This window comes from Drosophila novamexicana, unplaced genomic scaffold (genome assembly GCF_003285875.2).
Source record: "Drosophila novamexicana strain 15010-1031.04,08,12 unplaced genomic scaffold, DnovRS2.1 tig00000434-arrow-pilon, whole genome shotgun sequence".
NCBI lineage: Eukaryota > Metazoa > Arthropoda > Insecta > Diptera > Drosophilidae > Drosophila > Drosophila novamexicana.
In genome coordinates, this window is record NW_020824802.1 from 4055443 (window position 1) to 4071890 (window position 16448).

The 16448-nt window shown below is 45.5% G+C and overlaps 1 long non-coding RNA gene across 2 annotated transcripts; it reads left to right on the top strand.

Moving 5' to 3' along the window:
* Nucleotides 1-6819: 6819 nt before the first annotated feature.
* Nucleotides 6820-8086, top strand: LOC115760391. 2 transcript variants are annotated; one of them, XR_004017629.1, is made up of 6 exons: nt 6820-6980; nt 7053-7108; nt 7290-7432; nt 7489-7535; nt 7613-7635; nt 7707-8086. It is a non-coding gene; the product is annotated as an uncharacterized LOC115760391 (long non-coding RNA). The 2 variants fall into 2 exon arrangements; XR_004017630.1 differs by having other exon boundaries at nt 7053-7096.
* Nucleotides 8087-16448: the final 8362 nt, after the last annotated feature.

Here is a 16448-nt window from a genome sequence, read left to right on the forward strand (position 1 = left end):
TCTCGTAGCGCGTGACCATAGTGGCGCACATTGCCACATTGAACAGCCAGTTATCAAAGGTGGCCAAACTGCTACCTTCATTCAACATTCGATGCCGGCCCCATCCAATTTCATATTGCTGGGCATCTTAGCAACAAGCTCGTTCAGCAGCGCGGGATCGTAAAGATATTCGTGCATACCAATGGCCGCTATCGTTGCGCAGTAGTTTTGGACAGCTAGGGCCAGTCGGATAACGGTGTTCAAGTTGTCCGACTTTATTGGTGGTTGCTGGTTCCTCTCGGAGCTTTTGCTGCAGAGCAGCATGTACTATTTCAGAGTGGCCATACAACATTCGCAATGTGCCTATAGCATATGGCACTGTAGCTGGGATCATAAGTTTTCCACGCACCGCATCCAGGGCTTGCCCTCTGAGGCACTTCAGAAGCCTGATGAGATTTTCCTCGTGGCTGAATCCACATCTCTCTGTGGATTGCTCATAATTGCTGATAAAGATCCTCTGGTTTGCCTGTAAAAATTAGAAAGTCTTTGCTGATGATATGTCGCGCGATCCATTCCATGGCGTCGCATTATTACAATGCACATTGTCAAATTTCTGCCGTGGTACGTGCTCAATCGATCCATTGAGCGCTCCCAGACATGTGTGGCCCATGTACGCGGCAGTACTGGGCTCCGTAGCCTGGTTAAACACCGCCGTATTTGCTTGATATGGCAAACTGGGGTGTACACTCCAATTAGCCGCAACATGTTCTTGCTTGTAGATCACGTGCTGGTATCCCAAAGGGTCGAAAAGAGCTCCCTTTCTCAGTTCCTTGCTGCATTGGTGTTGAACTTTCCCTTGGACCAGTAGCAGCGGACGACGTAGACGGACAGCCGCTTTAAGTTTCTATGTTTGCTGCCCCGCTACCTTTTTCTACACCGGCGACTTTATCTTGTACTCCAGCAGGAACAGGCGATCCGTTAGCCTGTCCCGTTGACCATGCCGTTACAAGCTTTGCAGTTCCAGCGGGTTGGTCTTGTTCTTCACCGTCAGCCATCTCGCCACACCAATACTATGAAATCCGCTTTGGTTATGGCTGCTAAGTGTGAGTCTAGCTCTTGTACCACGTGTTTCTCTATAGGCAGCTAAGGTTGTGTTTTTGCAAACCGCTTGCTTCGCAGAAATCTCCGCCGTAGCAGAGAATCCCTCGGACACTCTCTGCTGCAGAGAATATTTCAGAATGTTGGCACCGAGACTCGTGCCGGGGCGCGTATTCGGCAGGGACTTCTAGCGTCGAAAGGAACAACTCGATTCAATTCGATTCGTATGAGGCGGTACGATATAATATAATTCGAACGCTGAAATCTTTATTATTCTTTCATTATTTAACAACCTTTATTTTACATGATAATGAGACTTACATTCGTGCTCCGCACGCGCTTCTGTTCTCTTTCACTTCTGCTCAGCTGCAAGCACAAAACGAAATGAACCTCGACAAAAATGCAGCTTGTGCAGCTGCGTGCGATCGACTTATCATGTAAAAACTAATTCTAACGGTGCGCTTCCAGTGTAAGCAGCGTGGGCTGCTTACAGAAAAAGTGCGAGACCCAGTAGGACTTAGTCAACAGCTATTTTTACTTTCCCCGTAACACTAGCGGACAGGTTTATTATGGAACCACGATAAAGTTGGCATACAAAAGATTGGTCAACAATGAGGGAAAGATAAAGTGCAATATTCAGTTTAAATGGGTCTATATAAAAATTGTGAATGATTATCTGCATAAAAGGATGTTCGACGCTTGGAGAATCGTCAATTATCGAACGGGAGAGACTTGGTACCTGTCGCACTTTGGAGTTGAAAATCCAAATAGGCCCGGTGAGATCAAATTGGTATTGAATTTGGCATTATCCAAGGGGCTGCAGACCTGTAAGGTACTGCCGGCTATTTAGTTTCATACCGGGAATTTGTACTTTGCATTTTTAAAGACATCAGAGACATTCTCTATGCAAATCCGTCCGCAGGATAGACGTGTACAACGGTTCCTGTGGGGATACGGAGATGATCGCTTGGAGCCTATATAATCGCGTGGGTAAAGTCATTATTGAATGTCACTAGTGGATGGCTTTCACATGGGAGATAAGGTCATCGCCATATCAACAATAGTAAGGAAAATACAAGAAAAAGCTGAATTTGAATTGTGCCAATTTAATCCAGTTTGCCGACTGAATCCGATGCCTTGGGTCAACATGGGACCGCCAAGAGCACTGGATGGGGACAAGCTGGAAAAATATTCAGGGCATGTGTTGGCAACCTGTCACCGACGAATTTAAATTAAAGATTAAATACCATAAAGTTAAGCGGTGTGTGCTTAATTTGAAGCGAATTCCTACGAAGAAGGAGTTCTTGAGTTTTTGATGCTTTGGTATTTCTTAGCTGTCTCATGATAATTACAAAGTTACTAATGCGGGAGATTTGTTGACGAAATATACAATGGGATGAGCCCATGACCAGGTGAGATTGCCGGCTCCTCAATTTCAGAGATTCTTCATCTACAATCGCTAGTGGGTAGGACGCGCTTGTGTCGTGGACAAAGGAATGTGGGAATGCTGAGTACTTGATGTGACGGGCGCAATGTAAAACTTTAATCGATATAAGAGGGCTTGCGCTCTACTTAGATGACAATGGAGTCTTAAGTGCGTATAGTAGTATTGATGCCACACTATGTATACCACAAAGTGCAAGGAAGCCAATAATCCTGTCATATCGGCAAGCACTGACGAATTGATTGTGCGTGATGCACAATGTACCATGTGCAAATGAAGTATCAAAATGTGGATGCATTGGAGGCCAAAGGATTTCCATTTAAGTTTAAGGGTCTTAGTTACCTTGAACCGCTACTCGTTACAAATGTTCGTTGAAACGTTGTCTTGTTAACGTGTCGGACGACAAGGACCATATATTTGAAGATGACCTGTCAACTGATTCCAGCATAATCGTGATCAGGCATTCTCTGCGGTCACAGGCATGAACTGAAGGTTCCCAATGTCAACGGAAATAACTTTGTTGGGGCCAACAGAGAAGCCAAAAGAAGACTGAGGGCGGGCTAGCCTCCAGAGGTATTGAGTGGCTAAAGGGAGAGCCTGGGACGCCACACACTAAAGAAGATGGCACCAAAGCAACACGTATTGGAGAGTTTTCTGATAGAAGCCGCTTACCCACATGTCGGTGTCTGTCAACCATGAGGCCCTACTAACACAAAACTATCAAAGGATTAGCAAATCTACCTAACACACCCGGTCTAAACGAGCGGCCGGACAAAGAAGCGCCACAAAAAAGCAGTGGACCGTATTGCGGTTATTACGGGACTGTTTTTGGAAACGGGTGGTCCTGGAGTACTTGCCTACATGATGTTTTTATGCGACGCAGCCGTGTCACGTAGGGAGTGGCGAAAAGGATTAGTGAAGAGGTTGTAGGCTGGACAAAGAGTCGTACGCCACGACAATCGAGTGAAACTGATGACTCGTGCCATAGCTAAACAATTCGTACTATATGCGGGACGAATAAAGCTATCAATTTTTTAGTAATAAGTGTTTTTTCTCTTTGAATGTACGGTCAAACTGTTTTTTTGCTTGTTGCTGCCATTTCTTAGCCTTATGAGGAAAGACTATGTAGTACATAACGAATAAAACACCTGCATTATACACGTATAAACCAGGTATAAACCAGGTATACCCCTGCAGACTGAACCTTTTCATAATGCTCATAGTGCTTTGCCCGTATCTAAGAAGCACAGGGAAAATAGTTAATGCCGAGTTTGGTCAAGATATCTTGATAAACAAAAAAGGGTTTTAATCTAAAACTTAGTTTTCGACCGATCGTTTCTATGGCAGATATATAATACATAGGGCCGATGTTGATAGGATTTTGCATATATATGAGAAGCATAGTTAAACCGATTTTGGTCAAGATATCGTGAAAAACAAAAAAAATGTCCATACAACAACTTAACTTTCGATAGTGGTCCGATCTTAATAATATTTCGCATATAATAAATGCCGAGTTTGGTCAAGATATCTTTATAAACAAAAATGTTTTTCATACAGCCACTGAATTTTCGATAGTGGCCTGATTGTTCCTATGGCAGCTTTATGATATGGTGGTCCGATATAAATAGGAATTTGCATATATATGAGGAGCATAGTAAACCTAATGAATTCCGAGTTTGGTCAAGATATCTTGATAAACAAATCGTAAAACTATTAAATGCAGATATTGGTCAAGATATCTTGATAAACTAAAAGGTTTTTCATACAACTTAATTTTCGACCGATCGTTTCTATGGCAGCTATATGATATAGTGGTCAAATCCAGCACATTTTCACATATGTTCTGCGTGCAACAGAAAGAGGGACTTCTGCAAAGTTTTATAAAGATAGCTTTAAAACTGAGAGACTAGTTCGCATAGAAACAGACAGACTGGCATGGCTATATCGAGTCGGCTGTTGAAACTGATCAAGAATATATATATTTAATGGGTTCGGAGATGTCTCCTTAAATGCGTTGCACATTTCATGACAAAATTATAATACCCTCTGCAGGGGATCTAACAAACAATTGGACATCGATCGGTGATTTCGTTGTTGTTGGCATAGCGCTCCCGTCCATCCTGTGTGGTAATAGCGTTACAACTGTGCAAGTTTTTGTGTGGGTCCCGATGCAACATACTGCTTCCAGCAACCATTCATGAATTGAAAAGTATGGTGTACAGGACCAATGTCGGGTGGAAACGAAGAGTAGTCTTCTTACGCAAGGCCAGCAAGGCCCCTTTAATCTCTGCCAATGACTTCGGACCTGCCAGTCTATCTATCCACGGCATTAAAATGTATTGCTACAAAAGAAGGATTATACTCTGGAGAAAAATCGATAGAATTAGCGGCAGTATCGATGGCTGCGTGCTGTCGGACCGCCATCGATGGAAGCGTCACACATTAAAAAACAAAAAATGCACACTCCACTTTAAGCACTCAAGCTGTGTATAATTTATTACATTTTTTATCAAACAAATAGAATGTAACATTAACATTTAACATTTTCCGTGCCGATGTAAATTGATGACAGTGTGAATTATTTATTTATAGAATATTGAGAGCAAGCATGCAGCCTCGATATAGTTAGAAACTTTTCTTACAATTGACAGAGGTAAACCAACATACGATAGATGCAAGAAGGACGAAATCGGTAAACGCCAGATGAGCAAGTATACAGTGGGTGTCTGATGACTGTATTCCAAACACTTCCCCTCAAATGTCACATAACTAGTTTATCTGACGCATGCCCAAAGTTTTCTTGCAGGAGTCATGTTTTGAAGCCGTTACTCCTTTGGTAAATATACCTGCTGGCATCTCGGTTGTTGGTAGGTGGTCTACGATAACATATCATTTTTTCACAAGCTCTCATAAAGTGAGTAAGATTTTGTGTGAGTTGCCCGGCTTTGTGATTGTCGATGTAAATTACGGTGGCACACAATAGGTTCATATTCTTCCTCTATGCTGGCTAATGCAACGATTTATTGGTTTTAACATTTCCAGGACACAGCTGCATTGGCCACTTTGAACGTGAAACCGGTAAAAGTCTTACAATCATCAGAATTAGGAGCTCAGTCGGCATCTGCATATCCGACTAAAACTTCTCCGCTTTGACTGAGCACCAAACAAAGGTTTTGAGTACCTTTTAGGTATCTTAATAACCGTGTAGCTGTAACCAAGTGCTGTTTGGCATAATTAGAATAGTACTCATCGCACTTACTGCGTGCGCGATATCGGGCCGTTAAGATATTAGTGTAAATTATTTGAATTGTTGTTGAGTGATCCATACATGTTTAATTATCTATATTCAACTTGATTTATTCAGCGGAGCATCTGCTCCGTTGTTGGTTTCCTGTGGGTCAGTGAATGTCTTCACAATGTTTTACTTAGGTACTACCACTAATCAAACAACATATAGACTGGACATCACATACTGGGAAAGTGGGCAAAAAAATATCGGTGGCATCTGGTCTAAAATCGCGAGTAAGGGAGTAAGATATGCATATGATGTATTTTTTATTCGCTTACACTACAGGAATCTGCTTGGCGCACTCTCTTCCATATGATTTGTGCGATAGAACGGCAACGCTGTTTATTTTTATCTCGCTCGCACTTACTCTCAGTACTCTCTCATGTTTAGGTATCGTTTAAATTTGTGTGTGTGTGTATGTGTCTGACAAGCAAAAATGCGCACAAATTCAATTTTTTTTCAAATGTCGCTGGCATTTCTGGCCTTTTGAAGGATAATATGAAATAGTAATATGAAATAGAGGCTTGTGTGCCTGTTGCTTGCATGGCTATCTGTCCCCGATGCAAATTTTACAAGATTTTAGGATTTCTGATTTTCGACTCTACACACAGACAGACAAACACACACGCACCCTGTTTCTTGGCATGTTACTGCCATTTCTTAGCCTTATGAGGAAAGACTATGTAATGCATAAAGATGTTACGGAACTACTTGTTTCTCGGTGGGCCGCGCCGGCTGGCTCATCGGTTTCTCTGGGTGTAGTCCTATCCCTGGCCCGCAGTCCGCACAATCGATAACAACAAAGCTACACGTCTGTAGCAAAACAGACTTACACAACACTATGCAAAACGAACCACAAATCGATAACGTCAAAAAAATCGGAACTTCTAACTCATGAACAAAATAAACAGCTGTAACAACTATGAAAATGTAAACAACTAAGGTGAGACACTCAATATAAATTAACAAAAAAAACACTATTAATTCACCTTACTCTTCCAGATCGGGCCCCGGTTCCGGACCCAGCGTACCCGCCCAACCATGAGACGATCACCTACACTCGTCTCCCTCATTTTGTCTATTAGATGGCCATCAGCCTGCGCCGGCTGTTATGCCAACTCTCCCCAACGAAGAAAATTTAACCGGACATTTCCCTCATCAGATACGGTATATAATTGGTTGCGTTTTCTTAAAGTGTATAACAATTATAATCATTGGTTATGGCATTTATCTTTGCAGCTATTTCAAATCTCATACAAGTGGATATTTGGTTAGCTTCACATGTGCGTATAATGGTTTGTGCATTCTTATAATTATTAGCCTTTATATTTTTATTATTCCTTTCTGATTTGCATGAGGTCTCCGTCCAGATGAATTAACATTTATGCACGTGAACGTTTCTTACACGGGACAAAGTGTATTAATGCCTAAATTTTTCTCTAATCTTCTAGAATTCTCTTTTTTTCATTTTAACAGCACTAAGTGGAACAGGCGACGAAATTCTACAAAGATATTGCAAGTCGCCGCAAAAAAAAAACACGCACGGAAGCAATTTAGAGGCAATGTGCCCACACATCTACGCAAAACTGGGTATGTTACGATAATCGGTCGTGCAACAGGTAGGTGATATGAATTGTATTAAATCGCTTAATTCTACCTTACCCTACCTAAAAAGCTCTCTGTGGGAGGTAAGGGGCGATGTAAATGGATAATTCCAATTAGGTAAGTATGTGAGCATAGTTCGCGCAAGTGTTAATATTAAATTTTTATCTTTTACTTTCACCATTCGCACTCGAAAGTGAATCTCGGCGTAAGTGCCTATGTAAGTATGGACATGATTTACAAATACAAGAAAACTAAATTTAACGACAAAAAAAATCTGTTCTTTTTCAGGGCGTACGGTCAGGAGCCTCCATCATATCTCTGCCAAGGGTCGAACGAGGATGGGCAAAAATGGAACGGACTCACTCGGAGGATGTGGGCGTGATCTCGCCTGTGCCGCGTCTTCGCTGTTGGCGTCCGGTCCGTGATGGCTCGTCCCTCCGTCTCGTGGATTACGCCGACACTTGGCTGGCGGCTTCGCGGATATGGCTGGTGTGTGCCGCTGAGCCGATTCCTGGCCTTTGCTATGTTAGAGGGCTTCTCTGGTGTGGGAGCTGGTCCCTTTGTTGCCGGAACCGTTAATATTTATTTTTTTTGCTTGTCTCGTCGCACTTAAGTTTTAAATTCTTTCTTTTGCAATACCTTAGCGCATAGGGGTTAAGCGATTTACTAATAAAGAAAACCCGTAAAAAACAAGTGTAATTTGATATTTTATATTTCTCCTTTTTTTTTTTTAATCACTTAGCCGGCAAAATAAAATATCCAATTTGCAGATTTTCTTAACGGTGAGACGGTACGTTCGCTGTGGACCGCTGACAAAATCGAACTCTCATTACATTTGGGCATCAACATCATCTATGCCGAATTTCGGCACACGCATACATAGGCGAGGCGGGCACCGTTGCTGCACATCTGCACAGCTGCATTTTTTTGGGTCAATGGCCCAAATGACGGTCAAGGGCATATCCAAGGGCATGCGATCCACTCAATTCATATTCTCTTTAAGGGCGAACTGGGCGGCCAATAGCAATCGTCGATTTTGGCGTCGTGGATCGCAAGTCTGGCGTTGCCACCCTTCAAAAATTTGGGCTCCGCCGCGGGCGCCGCTTCACCTCGCATACTCTGATCATATGAAGAAGAGATATCGGCGTGGCCGATTATATCGCACGCAACCAACTAGGAAACCCTCAGCGCTACCGATAACGTCATATGCAACATCACCACGCAGATTATTGTATTGACATGAATGACCATTACAAGGAATCTGCGTGCGCATTTCATGGATTGACCCAGCCGGCTAATAACGATGCCCAACATAGGCCACACCCACGACAAGTAATCTATATTTCGCTCCGATCCGAAAAAAAAAACAAAACAGAGAGGACGGGCGCTGCCGCCGCCATTGCCTGGCAGGGAGGTGAGCAAATTACGATTATGTTCGTATATCTTTTGCGTGGAAGACGCCTGGCATGCGTCCCTGCAGATCTTCTAACTCGCAGGCATTGGTGCCCACGGCTTGGACAACTCGGCTCTTCAAGAATTTCCGGGCGAACTTGGCATTGAAGGCTTTGTCGAAGCTGCTTAGTGCAAAGTTGCGCCTCCACACTTCCTGTCCTGGTTCCAGATGGAGCTGGCGCGCGCGGTGGTCGTATCGTTGGCGACTTCGCTCATATGCGGTGTGCAGGTGGTCCTTGACTTGGCTTCGGGTTACAGCCAGTCTGTCCTTTGCGTCAAGGTCAGAAATACTGTGATCGGCCAATGAGCTCAGCTTCCTGGCCAGTTTGTAACTGGAACCAAAGACCGCGAAGAACGGAGTCACTCCCGTAGCGCTGTGGACCGCATTCCGGACCGCCACTTCCACCTCTGATAGGTACGCGTCCCAATCGCGATGATCCTGACCCAGGTAGGTTCTGATTGCAGACAGCACTGTGCGGTTCACGCGTTCGGCGGCGTTGCACTGAGGCGAATACACTGGTGTGCGCAGGTGAGTAATGCCAAACGCCTGGACCATCGCATCGAACGACTTCGACACGAATTGTCGTCCATTATCCAAATGGATCACTTGCGGCACGCCAAATTTGAAGAACACCTCATGCACTAAGAAGTTCACGACATCCGCCGCGGTGGCTTCCCCCATGGCCTTCAGGAAGGTAAATTTCTAGAAGTGGTCTACGACGACGAATATCCACGCATTCCCTCGTTTCGACCGCGGATACTTCCCCAAGAAGTCGATATATAGCTTCTGGAAGGGGCGGTCGGTGCGCACTTCTTACCCAATTCCGATCCGGTAGTTTTGTGCCTTGGTCTCCTTGCATGTATCGCATTTCCGTACATAGTCCCTGACTTGTATGGCCATGTTGGGCCAATAATATCTCCTGCGCAGCGCGTGCAGCGTTTTCCTCATGCCTCCATGAGCTGACGCGTCGTCCGCGTGTGCTTGTTGGATGAGTCCTGCAGTCAGCGACTCCGGCACAAAGAGCTTCCAACTTGTGCCCTCGACCTCATCCTCCAAGCTCTCGTTCACGGTCCTCTTGAACAGAAGTCCGTCCTGCACTCTAAGATCCGGCAACATCTCGTGTTGGCTCATCACCTCTTTTATCAGCTCTCGATATTCGGTGCTCTCGATATTCGGTGGTCTGAAATGCCAACAGATCCTCTGGGGTCAGTTCGACCTCTTCCACGCTTCGGGACAACGAGTTTGGTTGAGTTTGGTCGAGAAGAATGCGATCGACCTTTCCTGTTGCTCGTCGTTTAGCTGGAACAATACGGTTCCTACTCTGTAGTGAGACGCATTGGATGAAGAATGGTCTTCAAAAACCCGCGTGAACTAACACCGGGATTGTGGTGAGGGCTAACTTTAAGCTTTCTATGGCATCCATGGCCTCGTCACTCAACACAAATCTACCCGTTCTCTTCTTAAAGGCATCAGTCAACGGTATCGAGATCTCGGCGAAGTTCTTTATGAATCGTCGATACCACCCCGCTGTACCTAAGAAGCTTCGTAGTTCCTTGACCGTCCTCGGATTCGGGATGTTCCGGATCGCTTCTACTCTTCCCGGATCCATGCGCAGCGTCCCGCCGCCTATGATGAAACCCAGGTAGTTTAGGTTGCGGAAGCAGAATTTTGACTTCGCCATGCCTATGGTGAGGTTCGCGTTCCTCAGACACTCGGCCACCAGTTCCAAGTATTTTAGGTGCGTTGGAAAATCTGCCGATATTATCAGCAAATCGTCTAGGTATACGAACACGTTGGACCTCAGGTTCGCCGGGAATACCTTGTCCATGAGCCTGCAAAGTTGTTGAGCAGCGTTGCAGAGCCCGAATGGCATGTGGCGGAACTGGTACAGCGGCCTCCCTGGTACGGTAAACGCCGTATACGCCCTGCTCTTCTCCTTCATCTCGATTTGCCAGAACGCGAACTTAAGGTCGACGCTAGAGATAAAATGAGTCTCGTCGATTCGCGATAGGATGCCCTCGATGCATGAAAGCGGGTAAGCGTCCTTTACCGTAACACTGTTTAGTTTCCTGGCGTCTAAGCAAAACCTATTCTTCCCAGGCCTCATCACCACCGTCGTCCGGTTGCTCCAGGGGCTGTCACTCGTCTCCTCGATGATGCCTAACTTTAGCATTTTATCCACCTCGGCCCACACGATCTTCTGTTTGACCGGAGACAGCGGATAATGTCTGTCCTTCACGGGTTCTGCTCCCTCGATCAGCTGAATTCGGTGCTGCAGCAGGTGAGTTTTCCCTAGGCCGTCCATCTCAAATTGGAGAAATCTGCGCTTCACGCTTTCCAACTGACTCTTCTGATCGTTGTCCAGGTCCCACATTTCCGAATCCGCCACGCAATCGTCGTCGTCCCGGTAATATGCCACCTCTGGGTTCGCTACCGTTACCTCAGATGCCTCTGGTGGTGTTCCTGGCTTTCTGGCCGGACCGAGCAGCTCTGGTACAATCTCGAAGGCCCGCCAGAAGTCGATCCCCAGGTATAGTTCCTGTTGCAGGTCCGGGCACATATAAAATACGATATCTTCCTTTCTATTCTCGTATTTCACAGGCAGAACCACGCGACCTAAAATTGGGCGATTGGCACCCGCCGCTGTCCTCACCATCGATTCGTATGGCCGCGCTTCCCATCCCAGTTCCTCCACTAACTCCCGGCATCCTCGTCCCAACAGACTGACTGAGGCCCCCGTGTCCAGCAACCCTTTCATCTTGGCCCAGGCGACTTCCACTTCGGCGAATACGCGTGGGTCTATACTTGGACGACCTGGCGCCGGATAATCCTGCGTCTGCGGAAGCGCGCACGTGCCTTCACCACTCTCCGGCTAGTGTCATCCCTATCAGATGTCGCTCACCAAAAATTCTATTTCGGGCCGACATGTATGCCCGAGCTTATATTATTATTATAATACGCCTTATCCTGCTCCTTATTCCAACTCTCCGTCTCCTTTTCCATGATTATTGGCTTTTGTAGGTACCCCTCTCCTGATTCTCCGCGGTCGCCGTCCAGGAATGCGTCTGCCCCGCCATCACCACGCTCCCTCTGGGGTTTCCCGGACAGTTTTCGCACTGGGCGCAGAAAGTGTCCGGCTTTCCACATCTATAGCAGAATATTTTCTGCTCCTTGGACAGGCAGTCTCTAAAGACGTGATCGAGCTGTCTGCAGCTCCAGCATACAAGTCGGGATGAGTTCCTGCCTCGCACGAATGCTTCCTCCAGTTCTCCCGGCGGCGTTTCTGTATGTTGTGGTGGTACTTCAACCTCATAGACTACGGGGATCGTCCCTTGTGGACAACGCGACGGCTGCAGGTACCACGTCCGGCTTCTACGACCCATGTGCCTCTCCACTTCTAGGCACTCTTGGCGCAGTTCATCCACGGTGAGTACGTCCATGGCATAGATATATTTCGCCAGACTTTCTTTCAAACCACGCTTTATAATCTTCACCAGCTCGCGGTCTCTCAGCGGCTTCTGGAATCGCGCGGCGAGTTAAAGCATGTGGTGGATTAATCATCCACCCCTTCGCTGGCCTGTTGCTCTTGTTGTAATAGCTCCTGCATCACATCGTGCTACGTCTGGTAGCCCCGAAACCTGTCCAAGAGGGCATGTCGCAGTTGCATCCAGCTGTCGACCCTAGAATGCCGCACGTGCATCCAATACCACCATTGATACTGCCTCTGCAGGAACCCCAGGCGGAACACGAAGTCTTCGACCGAATTCATCGCGTCCTCGCCATCAAACTTGACGTTCCACCGCTTGAGCTTCATGTACGCCGTTTCTCGTACGTTGGCGTACGCCTCCTCCGGTTGAAAATCATCCGCTCTCCGGTCCTCTACTCGGAAATGGCGGTTATTCGGGTTACGCCAGTTCCTCGACTGAGCATCTGCGACGTAAGCTGGGCTGCTGGACGAATACTCCGCCACTCGTGCGCCTTGTCTATGTGGCTTCGGTGGCACCGGTGGTGGAAATGCCTCGCGCTGGAACACTTCCTGTTCTTTCGGGACGGCGCCTGTTCGTGGTCCCGGCTCGACATGTCTCGGCGGCTTCGGCGCAGTGTTAGTCTCGGCGGTTTGGCTCCGTGGCGGCCCGAGCACATCAATGATGCCCTTCATCATTTCCATGTAGCCAGCTCTCGTCTCCTCGCGGTTGGACTCGCTGATGCCAGATGGCAGAGCATGCCGATACGTTTGGTGGACCTGAGCGATCGCCGCGTTTGCCGACGATTTGAGCACTGAGTCTTTCGGGGCTTTTGGGAACTCCAGGTTCCGTTGAGGTTTATCTTGTTGCGCCAATTCTTCCTCCAAGTCAACCAGGTGACCCTCTTTTGGGATCTGTCTCTCTGGAAATCCGCGGAAATTCATTGGCGTTCACAAGAGTCCCCCAGCCGGGCGCGGCGGTGGCAGAGCCGACGCCCCATCAGCGTCAGAAGCCCAATCAGACACCTGTTCCTCAGCCATACTTATTCCTTCTGAGAACTGTACCCCTCTCTTCTACAAGGATTGCTACCCTTAAACAAAACGTTACCAATATTCCTAATAAATTAATAAATAAAAAAACACCCACTAACAAATCTTATTAATAGAGAATAATAATTTCATACACATCGACCATAAAAACATTCATAAAATACATATTTTTCTTTCTAATTAATTTCAAATACTTGGTGGAGAGAAGACAAATCCTAACACAGGCTAACTAATCTACGCATAATCTGGACAGTGGACAACACTTAGGCATTCGTCAAATGCTCAGTTCGTCAGTTTGACTGACGAACTGCATTCAAGGAACGCTACCTTGAAGACTTTGGTTTCTGTCGCACTTCTGGGCGCCCTTAAGGTATGCTGTGTGACAGGTGCGGCTTTAGGATCGGCTTTATATCGTCCTGGGTCACCTGTCTCCGAAGCTCATTTAACTACGGCCAGCACACCCCAACGTTAGCACAGAGTGGGACAAAACAAATAGAAAACATTAGACAAACTCAAACCCAACCATGAGACGATCACCTACACTCGTCTCCCTCATTTTGTCTATTAGATGGCCATCAGCCTGCGCCGGCTGTTATGCCAACTCTCCCCAACGAAGAAAATTTAACCGGACATTTCCCTCATCAGATACGGTATATAATTGGTTGCGTTTTCTTAAAGCGTATACCAATTATAATCATTGCTTATGGCATTTATCTTTGCAGCTATTTCGAATCTCATACAAGTGGATATTTGGTTAGCTTCACATGTGCGTATAATGGTTTGTGCATTCTTATAATTATTAGCCTTAATATTTATATTATTCCTTTCTGATTTGCATGAGGTCTCCGTCCAGATGAATTAACATTTATGCACGTGAACGTTTCTTTCACGGGTGCGTATTAATATTGCATATACTTATGGACAAAGTGTATTAATGCCTAAATTTTTCTCTTATCTTCTAGAATTCTCTTTTTTTCATTTTAACAGCACTGAGTGGAACAGGCGACGAAATTCTACAAAGATATTGCAAGTCGCCGCAAAAAAAAAAACACGCACGGAAGCAATTTAGAGGCAATCGTTGCGCCAATTTAGGAACAATGTGCCTACACAACTACGCAAAACTGGGTATGTCACGATAATCGGTCGTGCAACAGGTAGGTGACATGAATTGTATTAAATCGCTTCATTCTACCTTACTTTACCTAAAGAGCTCTCTGGGGGAGGTAAGGGGCGATGTAAATGGATAATGCCAATTAGGTAAGTATGTGAGCATAGTTCGCGCAAGTGTTAATTTTAAATTTTTATCTTTTACAGGCGCAGATGCATCACCTTTGGAAATTCCCTCACCGTTCGCACTCGAAAGTGAATCTCGGCGTAAGTGCCTATGTAAGTATAGACATGATTTACAAATACAAAAAAACTAAATTTAACGACAAAAAAATCTGTTCTTTTTCAGGGCGTACGGTCAGGAGCCTCCATCATATCTCTGCCAAGGGTCGAACGAGGATGGGCAAAAATGGAACGGACTCACTCGGAGGATGTGGGCGTGGCCTCGCCTGAGGCCGCTTTTTCGCTGTTGGCGTCCGGTCCGTGATGGCTCGTCCCTCCGTCTCGTGGATTACGCCGACACTTGGCTGGCGGCGTCGCTGATATGGCTGGTGTGTGCCGCTGAGCCGATTCCTGGCCTTTGCTATGTTCGAGGGCTTCTCTGGTGTGGGAGCTGGTCCCTTTGTTGCCGGAACCGTTTTAAGTTCTTTCTTTTGCAATACCTTAGCGCATTGAGGTTAAGCGATTTACTAATAAAGAAAACCCGTCAAAAAACAAGTGTAATTTGATATTTTCTATTTCTCCTTTTTTTTTTTTAAGCACATGCCCTTAGCCGGCAAAATATAATATCCAATTTTCAGATTTTCTTAACGGTGAGCCGGTACGTCCGCTGTGGACCGCTGACAAAATCGAACTCTCAATACATTTGGGCAGCAACATCATCGGTGCCAAATTTCGGCACACGCATACATAGGCGAGGCGGGCACCGTTGCTGCACATCTGCACAGCTGCATTTTTTTGGGTCAATGGCCCAAATGACGGTCAAGGGCATATCCAAGGGCATGCGATCCACTCAATTCATATTCTCTTTAAGGGCGAACTGGGCGGCCAATAGCAATCGTCGCTTTTGGCGCCGTGGATCGCAAGTCTGGCGTCGCCACCCTTCAAAAATTTGGGCTCCGCCGTGGGCGCCGCCTCACCTCGTATACCTGATCATATGACGAAAAGATATCGGCGTGGCCGATAATATCGCACGCAACCAACTAGGAAACCCTCAGCGTTACCGATAACGTCAAATGCAACAAAGAATAAAACACCTGCATTATATACATATAAACCAGGTATACCCTTGCAGTCCGAACCTTTTCATAATGCTCATAGTGCTTTGCCTGTATCTAAGAAGCACAGGGAAAATAGTTAATGCCGAGTTTGGTCAAGATATCTTGATAAACAAAAAAGGGTTTTAATCTAAAACTTAGTTTTCGACCGATCGTTCCTATGGCAGATATATAATACATAGGGCCGATGTTGATAGGATTTTGCATATATATGAGGATCATAGTTAAACCGATTTTGGTCAAGATATCGTGAAAAACAAAAAAAATGTCCATACAACAACTTAACTTTCGATAGTGGTCCGATCTTAATAATATTTCGCATATAATAAATGCCGAGTTTGGTCAAGATATCTTTATAAACAAAAATGTTTTTCATACAGCCACTGAATTTTCGATAGTGGCCTGATTGTTCCTATGGCAGCTTTATGATATGGTGGTCCGATATAAATAGGAATTTGCATATATATGAGGAGCATAGTAAACCTAATAAATTCCGAGTTTGGTCAAGATATCTTGATAAACAAATCGTAAAACTAATAAATGCAGATATTGGTCAAGATATCTTGATAAACTAAAAGGTTTTTCATACAACTTAATTTTCGACCGATCGTTTCTATGGCAGCTATATGATATAGTGGTCAAATCCAGCACATTTTCACATATGTTCTGCGTGCAACAGA